Source organism: Saccopteryx leptura, chromosome 11, assembly GCF_036850995.1.
Source record: "Saccopteryx leptura isolate mSacLep1 chromosome 11, mSacLep1_pri_phased_curated, whole genome shotgun sequence".
NCBI classification, from domain to species: Eukaryota; Metazoa; Chordata; class Mammalia; order Chiroptera; family Emballonuridae; genus Saccopteryx; species Saccopteryx leptura.
In genome coordinates, this window is record NC_089513.1 from 58,480,951 (window position 1) to 58,491,743 (window position 10,793).

Sequence of the window (10,793 nt, forward strand, 5' to 3'; positions counted from 1 at the left end):
CAGTTCTGTTTCAGTTCTAGGCCCAGAAAAGCAGCAAAACCAGCCAAGTAACTCCAGGGCTGAGCTCAGGACCAACTGCGTTGAATGAAGACGTCCTGCCCTGGTGCCGACTGATCAGAGGAGACCATGACCTGGGGTCTCCCCTAAAATCCCTACCCTTAAAAGCCCTTGGCACAGAACATGCCCACACCTTCCCCTGCCCATCTCCCCATCCCCAGACCCATTTCTCCCTTTCTCCTAAGCCCCCCTCATATTGCCTCTATAACCTGTTTCCTAAAGCCTATTTCTTCTACCTCTGTAACTTCCTTAGTAAACTTTCTTTTGTATTTTGAGTCTTGGCTCTGAATTCTCATCTACTCAGAACTCAAGTACCGAGGCTGCTGAACCCAGGTCCAGTCTGCCCCGCTGGTCTAACACCTGGTGCCAATTTCATTCTCACCGCCGCCAACTTTCGTAGTTATATTAAAAACTAAAAAGAAACAGGCAAGATTAAGTTTAATAAAATCTATTTTTTTAGCCCTATATGTGTTGCTCCGATATAACTTGTTCCTATTGGTCCTAAAGTGTGTCTGTAGTTCACGCCAACTCCCTGGCTTGGATCCATCCACTGGCCCTCTGCCCTGTGGCATCCAGAGAGCCATCCAGGATCTCGCCCAGAGCTCTGGAGACAGGACAGCTGCTTCCCTGCACTGAGGGCCCTTTTTGACAACCCCAGGACACTGGAGGCTCTCATCAGGCACTTGCCTGTCCCCAAACTTCTCACAATAATCTTACTTTTGTTGCAAAGCTGCCAATTCTGAGGGTCATAATAGATCACTCTAGCCCAGAGGCTAGGGCCCACTGGACTCTAGCAACCTGTCTTATCTGGGAAACTCCTACTCAGCTTAGAAGAGTCCAGGCAAGACCCAGGAACTGCAATTCCGTGTCCCCTTGTCATCCCTACTACCTCCCTGCAGGCTTCAGAACCGGCCGCCCCACTCGGTGCCACCTTGACACGCAGAGCATTTCAAACTGAAAACAAACAAGGCCTAGAAGGCTCAGAAAGAAACTTTGACCTTTCTCTTTACTGCTGAAAAGACAAAGGACTTGCTCTAGACTGGGAGATACCATCATAGATAACTGCAGGTCAATCTGAAGTGGCGTGATAGACAGGAAGGAACCTGGCAAGGAGACCCGTTGGTCAAAGTCCTCTCCCTGGTCCATTGCTTCAAGATGCCAGACATACACTTGTTTACTAAACAATAACTCTTTTCATCTCCCTGGAAGGTGCCCTACTATCCCCTCCTTAGAGCTGAAGGACATGTAAACCTCATTCTGATGCATTGTCTTTGGATTTATTTTATTTTATTTTATTTTTGTGGCAGAGATAGAGTTAGAGAGAGGGACAGACAGACAGGAAGGGAGAGAGATGGGAGACATCAATTCTTCGTTGCGGTTTCTTAGTTGTTCATTAATTGATTTCTCATATGTGCCTTGACCAGGGGCTACAGCAGAGCAAGTGACCCCTTGCTCAAGCCAACGACCTTGAGCTCAAGCTGGTGAACCTTGCTCAAACTAGATGAGCCTGTGCTCAAGCCAGAGACTCTGGGGTCTCGAACCTGGGTCCTCCGCATCCCAGTCTCAAACACTGCGCCACCGCCTGGTCAGGCTGTATTTGGAATTTCATGCAGTGTGAATTCTCTGTGAGCACATATGAAAACTTGGTTTTCTCATCTGAAAATACAGTATGTCATTTTGTTACTGAGCGAGGACCTGTTTCCCAATGTGCATAAGAATCAAAACCATGACATAAGTCTTTGAGAAAAGAATGAGCTGTTGATTTACTGCTGAATCTTGCAGAAGGTGGGAGGCACTGCTCACCACTGTCTCCTGGATCTGGGGTCTCGGTGAGGGGGAACAGCACGGCATGAAGCCGTGTGGCAGGCCTAGGTTTGATTGGAGTGTTTGGGAACTTGACCAGTTATGATATAGGGTCTAGAGGCGAAAGAAAGCAAAAAGAAATTTCAATGTGTCAGGGTTTGATTGGTCAGTTCTATATTCGTCCATGTTTGATCTAAGCCCCACAGACTCTTTACTAAAGGACTCTCGTTTATAAAGGGCTCTGGTGGCCACAGTTCTGTTACTTGAGTTCCATGGACTGAAGATTCTTGGTTCCAGGGTCATCTTAAGAATAGGGTGTCACATATGCACACTCTCTCTATAAAATAACCCAAGGGTTGTATTCATCTCCAGTTTGCTTTAAAGGAATAGAACCAGTGTGCTGTTTCAATAATTTCAATAATCAAATTTCAATTTGATAAGTTAATGAGCCAGAAGAACTAAGAGGGGAAGAAAGAGAGTTCCCTCATGCCCAACAACTCTCTTCCAGATAGGGGTTTTATCTTATCTTGGGAGATGTCATGGAGGGGGTCAGGCTGGGTGCTGGGTGGTAACTCCCTTCACTAATTTTCTCTAATGGCAGCCCTGCTTCCAGCCCCTCCTGTCCAGAGGCACTGGGCGGGCATATTTCTAGTGTAACTTTGCAGAAGCTCCCTTTCTTTAACATGACCTTTTCTTCTTTTTGTCTGTCCACTCTCTTCCTTAATCATTAAGCCCTAGGACAGGGGTCCCCAAACTTTTTACACAGGGGGCCAGTTCACTGTCCCTCAGACCGTTGGAGGGCCGGACTATAAAAAAAAACTATGAACAAATCCCTGTGCACACTGCACATATCTTATTTTAAAGTAAAAAAAACAAAACGGGAACAAATATAATATTTAAAATAAAGAACAAGTAAATTTAAATCAACAAACTGACCAGTATTTCAATGGGAACTATGCTCCTCTCACTGACCACCAATGAAAGAGGTGCCCCTTCTGGAAGTGCGGTGCGGGCCCAATAAATGGCCTCAGGGGGCCGCACGCCATTTCCTCAAAAAATAAACTCGTACTTTCTTGGCTGCAAACTCTTATTCATATTTGACTAGGCTTTGATGCATGCAGACAAACAAACCTCTTTAATTTGGTAGCATTATGTGTACCCTGGGCATGGATCAGAACCGGGGTCAGAGATGTAGAAGATTTACCACCAAGGATCCACTGGACTCTACCCATTTCCAGCTCACCAAAAAGCTGGACCCTGCAGGTCCCCCTATTACTCCTCTTTTTAAAAAACCTTACAGGACCACATCCGCGAAGTTTCTCCAGTCACGGCCAAACCGATGTTCCTACTGACACCCCTCAAAACCACCACCTGCCCATCTCCCCCTCCCCACGATGCCCCTAATCAGCAGGAAGTAGCTAGACGAATAAGCAGCGCCCCTAATTAACACAAAAAGATCGAAATGTAGGGTGGTCAGCAATGGGGGAACAGTCACATGGGGAACCCAGGCCCAGGAACTTTGGCTAGACCCGCCCACAGCCAAGCGCACCAAAAGAAACATCCCAGGAGTCCTTTGGAAAAAAGCGACCGTCTGCCAGCCAGTGAGATTTCACCATGTCACATTAGCTTGACCACCCTAGACGGGACCCTTTAAATATCTCCCATACGGGTCACCCCATGCGACTTCCCTGGCCTCCATGTCCCCAGGACCAGGGAACCTCATCGAGAGGGATGCACTCTGTACTCAATAAAGCCTTTTATTATTCCACACTTCGTGGCTCCGGCCCCTTCCTTCTTCCTCGTAGGGGAAAAATACCTTACATTCTGAAATTTTACAATGATGTGACTTGGAGTTGTTCTTTCCACTTGATCTTACCCAACAGGCCAAGGAGCGATTGGAATAGTTCTTTCCATTGATTGTGCTGGGAAAATAAAGTTCTTCATTTCTGCCATGTTTTCTTTTCTTTTTGAAAAATAGTTTCCATTTTTTTCCCCTTTAGATTGCCTCCTGGTGGGATGTTGCACTTCCTGATTTAATCCTCTCATTTTATTATCTTTTCTCTCTTATTTTTCATCATATTGTTTTACATAATTGAGAATTTTCTCAATTTTATCTTTCACACTTTTTGTGCTTTTTTTTTAAAGCTGCTATATTTTTTATTTCCACTGAGCCTTTCCCTCGTGTTTTCTAATTGTTCTTTTTTTTTCTCTCATAACTAAAACTGTTATTAATTTTTTAATGCAATGTCATATTATCTTTTGGAAGATATTAATTAATGAGCTTCTCTGCTTCTGCCTCAGAGTTCCGTTTTTGGGTATGTTTTGGTCTTTCATGTTGGAGCCCCTTCCTGAGTGTCTGGTGATACTTTGTGACTTGAAATTTGAGCCCTGGCCGGTTGGCTCAGCGGTAGAGCATTGGCCTGGCGTGCGGGGGACCCGGGTTCGATTCCCGGCCAGGGCGCATAGGAAAGGTGCCCATTTGCTTCTCCACCCCCCCCTCCTTCCTCTCTGTCTCTCTCTTCCCCTCCCGCAGCCAAGGCTCCATTGGAGCAAAGATGGCCCGGGCGCTGGGGATGGCTCCTTGGCCTCTGCCCCAGGCGCTAGAGTGGCTTTGGTCACGGCAGAGCGACGCCCTGAGGGGCAGAGCATCACCCCCTGGTGGGCAGAGCGTCGCCCCTGGTGGGCGTGCCGGGTGGATCCCGGTCGGGTGCATGCGGGAGTCTGTCTGACTGTCTCTCCCCGTTTCCGGCTTCAGAGAAATAAAAAAATAATAAAAAAAAAAAATTTGAGAGGGAAGCACTAAAAGTTAGTGGGAGGAGTTGTTTGTGGGTGAGGCTTATTGATGAAAGGTTGTGTTGTAAGGAGATTCAGACAAGCATCCCTATATGTTCAGAAACTGAAGAGCTTTCCTCAGGGTCCACCAGTCTTCCCAGCGTTCTGTGAGCGAGTGGAGGAAGGGAGACGTCTCCCAGAGGCTTGTGGACTTGCACGTGGTCTTCCCAGATAGCCCTTCACGCTATGTCTACAAATCCAGAGCCCCTCTGAGGGTAAGAGAGTTTCACCCAGGGCAGCACACCAGGACCAGGAATATGGGGGTCAAGTAACCTCTCCTTAACCAGCATTTGGATCCCTTTCCCTGTTTTCCACCTCTCACCTCACTCATCTGATTCCTGAAACATCTGGCTCCCCAGACTTCATGGGCTTCTGGCTGGACAGGCTCTCTTCTTGTCGCCGTCACGTTCTACAGGCACTCAGGGCTCTGCCTCTCTGTGCTTTCTCCTCCTTACTTTCCACACGGCAGACTTTCTTACCCTTTCTCCTCTAACACGGTTTCTTTAACATTTCCTTTCTTGGGAGTTTGAACACTGCTTTACCCTCTCACTCTCCTTTCAGGAAAGCTTGGCAAGGGGTCCGTGCTCTAAGTGAGCGTTGTCCCCCGCCACGTGTTATCACCAGTGCTTTCATAACTGACTCTTTCCCACTTCGTCTGCTTCCCTGTCTTCTTTAGGAACAGCAGTGTGAGCACGTTGGATTTTCTTCCAAGTCCGCTCATAGCATGATGATCTTTCTGTGTTTTCATGAAGCTCCTGGTCATGCCCACCTTGTTTCTATTTTAAACCAGGCTGACTGTTTATTACTTCCAATGCCATTTTCATCGTCTAAAAATTTATTTTTGTCTTCTATTTTTTTCCTTGAAAAGATTGCTTTGAACCCTAATATCTTTTCATTTCCATGGTATAGCCTGTGCGTGTGTGTGCGCGCGCGTGTGTGTATCTTTAAGATTATGCAGAACTATTTGTCTAAATTCAGTCTCTTTCTTATTCAGTATCTCTTATGATATACATTTGTCCTCTGACTTTCACTTACATTAATTTCCTACTTAAAAATATCTATGAATGATTCTTTCTGATTATTACTCATTTTTAAGTATTACTCAACACTTACCTGAGGAGGGCAGTATTGCCCTTTATGATCTATTGCTGGCCCTGAACGTGGCTTCTGTGTGTGCAGCAGAGCGGCCAGCGTTTCCTACGTGCACTGAGGTCCGAGAGCCCGGCTTCTGCTCCCTGCGTTCTGCTCCGTGAACCCTCCGGGAGATTTATTCCATTGGCTCTGTAGTACTTGGCTGTCAGTATTTCCAGAGAGCTGTCTCAGAAATTTGACTCATCGTACTTGAACTCTGGTGAGAAAATCCTACAAAGGATCACATGTGTAAATGTCAATAGGAGGAGTAATGTGATTGGAATGGGTTGGCTGACCTGCCGGCAGCCCCTGGCCGAGGCCTCACCCTCTCCTTCTTCATTCACGTGGGGCCTGAGCCAAAGAAAGGAAACCAGAGAGAGGCCTGTGGAGGGAGGGACCGCGTAGGCTCTGCAGAAGGCTGCTTCAGCCCCCCGAGGTGGCCCTCGGACTTCGCACTTGTCCCAGTGCAGCACGGGTTGGGGCTGTAGCTACAGGGTGTTGTGAAGCTGGCTGGGCAGCACTTCCCACACAGAGTAGAGTTGGAATAAAAGTAAGACTGTTCTACTTGTAAGTGGACAGCAGGGGGCATTGTGGCAGGAAAAGCTCCTTAGGGGGTTGGAACGTGCTTCTTCTGAACCAGCCAAAAGATAATAAAAACATATATCTGTCTATTGCTGCATAACAAGTGCCACAACACTTACTTAGTCCAGCACGCTATTGTTCTCTCTCCTGGTTCTGTGGATCCACTGGATTCAGCAAGTTGCTCTAACTCAGGGCCTCTGGGCTTGCAGCTAGAAAGAGGCTGAAGGGGGAGTCAGATCAAGGCTTATCGGCGGACTATCAAAAAATGGTGCCCCTTCCTTGGCAGTTGATGCTGGCATGGGCTAGGGGCTCGGTTGCAGCTGTGAGCTGGAGCAGCTGCCCACGGCTGCCCACGTGGCCGGGCTTTCTAATCACGGTGCTTGTTCCGACAGGAAGTGGCCGAAGAACAAACATTCCAGGGGACTCCGGTGGGAGCTGTAAAGCTCGTTATAATCCCAAAGTATCACTTTATTTTCACACTATTGGTCAAACAAATGACTAAGTCCAGCCCAGGTATGTGTGGAAGGCAGTTTCCAATGGGGAAACGGCAAGGGCAGATTATAGAAGAGCACGCGCTGCCACAAGGTAAGACAAGGGGGCAGCCAGGAAAGCTAAGGTCGAGGCTACTTCCTACCTGCCCTCCCACCGCTGGCAGACTCCCAGACCACTCCTTACAGAGTCATCCTGGCAGCTGCGCCATGGGAGTGGACTGGAGCAGGAAATGATTGAGAAGAAGAGCTTGCAGAAGGGTCATTATTCCTTCCTCTCCAAGACCAGCGTGTTTCCTTGGTTGTACCCACCTCACGAACGCAGAGAAGAACCCTGCTCGGTGACTTCTCCATGTCCGAGTCAGGGGTCTGGGCTCTGCTCACTGCCCTAGCTCTAGCTGCACCATTTGGACTCCGCATTGCATCTCTGGGCATCGAAGGAGAAAAACCACCCATGTTTGGAGTCCATATAGGAATCTGTGGATTTGTCATGGACCCCTTCACCCGCCCCCTGCCCTGTTCTTCTGCTCTTTCTCTAGTTGCATTGCCCATTGGAGAGATCCAACCCAAGGAAACTGAGAGAAATTCTGAACTTATGTAAAGCCAGTTGCCACGGCCACCATCAGAGCCGCCTGGCCCATGCAGATTTGCATTAGATTCAGACAGTCGGTAAAGAAACAACGAAGCCAAGAACTGGTGGGCCATTAGCTTTAATCCTAGCTTGCATCTGGCAGGCAAGTAAAAACACACACTGGGCTCCAAAACCCACTCATTCAGTGCTCACAAAGCTACTGACTTATCTGAGTTTCCTAGAATCTAAGGTTTCTAGCTCACCAGCCTTATTCACCTCTGTTCTCCATCCTCTTCTCTCTGCACAAATTGGCTTCTCCTTCAGCAATCTGCCATCTCGGCTGCTTCTTCTCTCCTCCACGTGGCCTTTCTCTGCTCTCCTCTAGCATGGGCTCCTCCTAGAACATAATCACTCTTCCCTTCAGAACAACGTGATCTCTCTTCCTTTTAAAACCTTTTTGGCGCAAAAGCCTTCCCCCAACACACATTAATATAATCACGCCCATCTCAAGCAAGAAGGGCAATTACTATTATCACCTGGGCAATGGGCTTCCACGTGGGCAGCACCATCTTTAACAAAGAGAGGACAATATATTTTATCTGCCCAACAACTTAACAGAGATCTTTTCTCCAGGGAAATTGGCCAGGATGAGAATGCAGAACCAGCCACACCACAAGTGGTGCATAAGGCAAATATCCCTGGGCCCATCTTCCCAAACTTATTAATGTTATGAAGGCTTGGCCAGAGACAGCTGCATATAGAAATGTCTTATGAACTCAAAAGATGAGTTATTGCTTTGTCCTTTATGGGCAGGTAGAGCATGATGCCACATTCATAAACTAAGACCTGTTGTCATCCCTGGGATCATCTCACCTGGGTACAGGATGTCTTCATGAACAGGAACTGGCAAGCACATGGTTACCCAGGCTGGAGGAGGGGGAAATAGAACTAAATCTCTTCTTTTTTTTTTTTTTTTTTTTTTTTTTTCGTTTTTCTGAAGCTGGAAATGGGGAGAGACAGTCAGACAGACTCCCGCATGCGCCCGACCGGGATCCACCCGGCACGCCCACCAGGGGCGACACTTTGCCCACCAGGGGGCGATGCTCTGCCCATCTGGGGCGTCGCTATGTTGTGACTAGAGCCACTCTAGCACCTGAGGCAGAGGCCACAGAGCCATCCCCAGCGCCTGGGCCATCTTTGCTCCAATGGAGCCTTGCTGTGGGAGGGGAAGAGAGAGACAGAGAGGAAGGAGAGGGGGAGGGGTGGAGAAGCAAATGGGCGCTTCTCCTGTGTGCCCTGGCCGGGAATCGAACCCGGGACTTCTGCACGCCAGGCCGATGCTCTACCACTGAGCCAACCGGCCAGGGCCAAGTCTCTTCTTGGAACAGGGCCATAGACTAGGGGCCAAGGTAAAAAGCCAGCATCAGGAAATGGCATGCTCAGGGCTTAGGGGTGGCACACAGGAGCACCACTGGCAGGGAGGGGCAAGGAGTGTAGTCAGCAGTTGTGCATGGCATAGCAAAGCAGCATTTCCAGGGATGCCAGGGTGCCATGTAGGGCTCAGCATCTAGTTCTGAGTCCTTGATTCCTGGGCCAGCCTACGGGAGAGGAGAAGTTTCAGCGAACATCTGATAGTTCTCACATATCATCTTCTGTATTGTCTTGTTAGGTAGGGTAGACAGTTACCAGGGCAGGAAAAGGGGAGGAGAGGAAAAAAGGGGGTTTACCTCACCCACTGAAGGAGGAAGTCAATAGTCTTAAGATCTGCCCAAACAAAATCACCAGATGTTCAAATGGCCTTGGCACCCTGTATGTTAGTCACGATATCAGAGAACGGGAGCCTTGAAACCCTATACGTTAGACCCAGTAACATCAAAACAAAGCCTTGAAGCTAAGAGTATATAACTCTTAAGACCCCTACAGGTCAGGCGCTCTAACTAGCTGAGTTGCCAGCTTGTGCCTTTTACCGAATGTGTAGCTTTGCTTAATAAACTGCTGGCTTTGCTTGAATGCTGCACCCTGTCTCTCATTTGAAGTCTTTCTTGAGAGCATGACAAGAACCAAGGACGGAGAAGCCTCCTTGGACTTGAGCCTTCTCCAGTGACATCTCACCAACTGTTCTTTAGGGTACTTCTTGGTCTTTCTTTACTCCAGGAAGAGACAAAAGGGAGGGAGTTATGAAAAGAAAGGTGATCATCACTTAAAAACATTGTCTTGTTGAACATAACTTTCAAAAATAAGAAACATTACCTCTATTTTGATCGATTAGAAACTGGGGCTAAAGAGTGCTCATGACTACTCAGCTGTGAAGTACTAGAGTCCTGCTAAGAAGGTGGGAAACTTCCTGCTCCCCGCCCCCCACAAGCTGTCAATACCAGACCTGGCCTGAGGGCTGGATGGTGGGGTCAGTTCTTTCGGTTTCACTTCAGGATTGGTTTACAGCCCCTGGGGAAAAAGAGGTCAGTGAGCCTGGCTGTGGGCTTGAGAGGAGGGGAGCGAGGGGGAGGGCAACAGGTGGGACCCAGAAGTGGCCGTTCTGTGCCTCAGCACTGCAGATGTCTCTGTGCTCCAGCACCGTAGATGGCTCTGTACTCCACCATGTCCATGGCTTTGTTTTTACGCTGAGTCTCCTCACTAGGGAAGCAAAGGATGCCCGTGCTCCCCATGTCGTAGGCGGTACAACACATTGAAAACTGATGTGGTTGACTCTCGAGAAACAATGGAAATCAGTGAACCGCCCAGTACAGGTATTGATCAATTTACGACCTATGCAACTTGCGGCCATTCGACTTTACGACCACAATCGCTAGCCACGACTGCTCCGCGTCTGGCAGCACAAGCGTTGCCCAGTTGGGCTTACGACAGTGCGGACTAGCTTCCGGCAGCACTACTATCTCCGTGTACACCATTTCAACTGTTATTCCAGACTCGGTACAGCAATTTGTGTTTTGTGTCTTGGATATTTTTCATCAAACCCCTCCCAAGATGTCTACCAAGAGGAAATTGTCTTTGTCTTTGACTTAAAGATTTTTATAACATCATTTCACAGTACTGTACATATAGCCTACTCAACTTACGACCAAATCATGTTACGACTGGTCTGTAGGAACCAATCGTGGTTGTAAGTCAAGCACTAGCTGTATAAGCTTTTTCTCATCTCTGGCCATCACTTTGGGACTTAACTGAATGTCTGTGGAAAATGAGCCCATGACCAACATGTAAACTTCTCTATCATTTTACCACAAAGAAATTGGTTAATTTGTGAAAACACAAATTCATTTTTTTCAGACTCAAGGCAAAATACTGCATTATACTGCCCAGAAAATGCA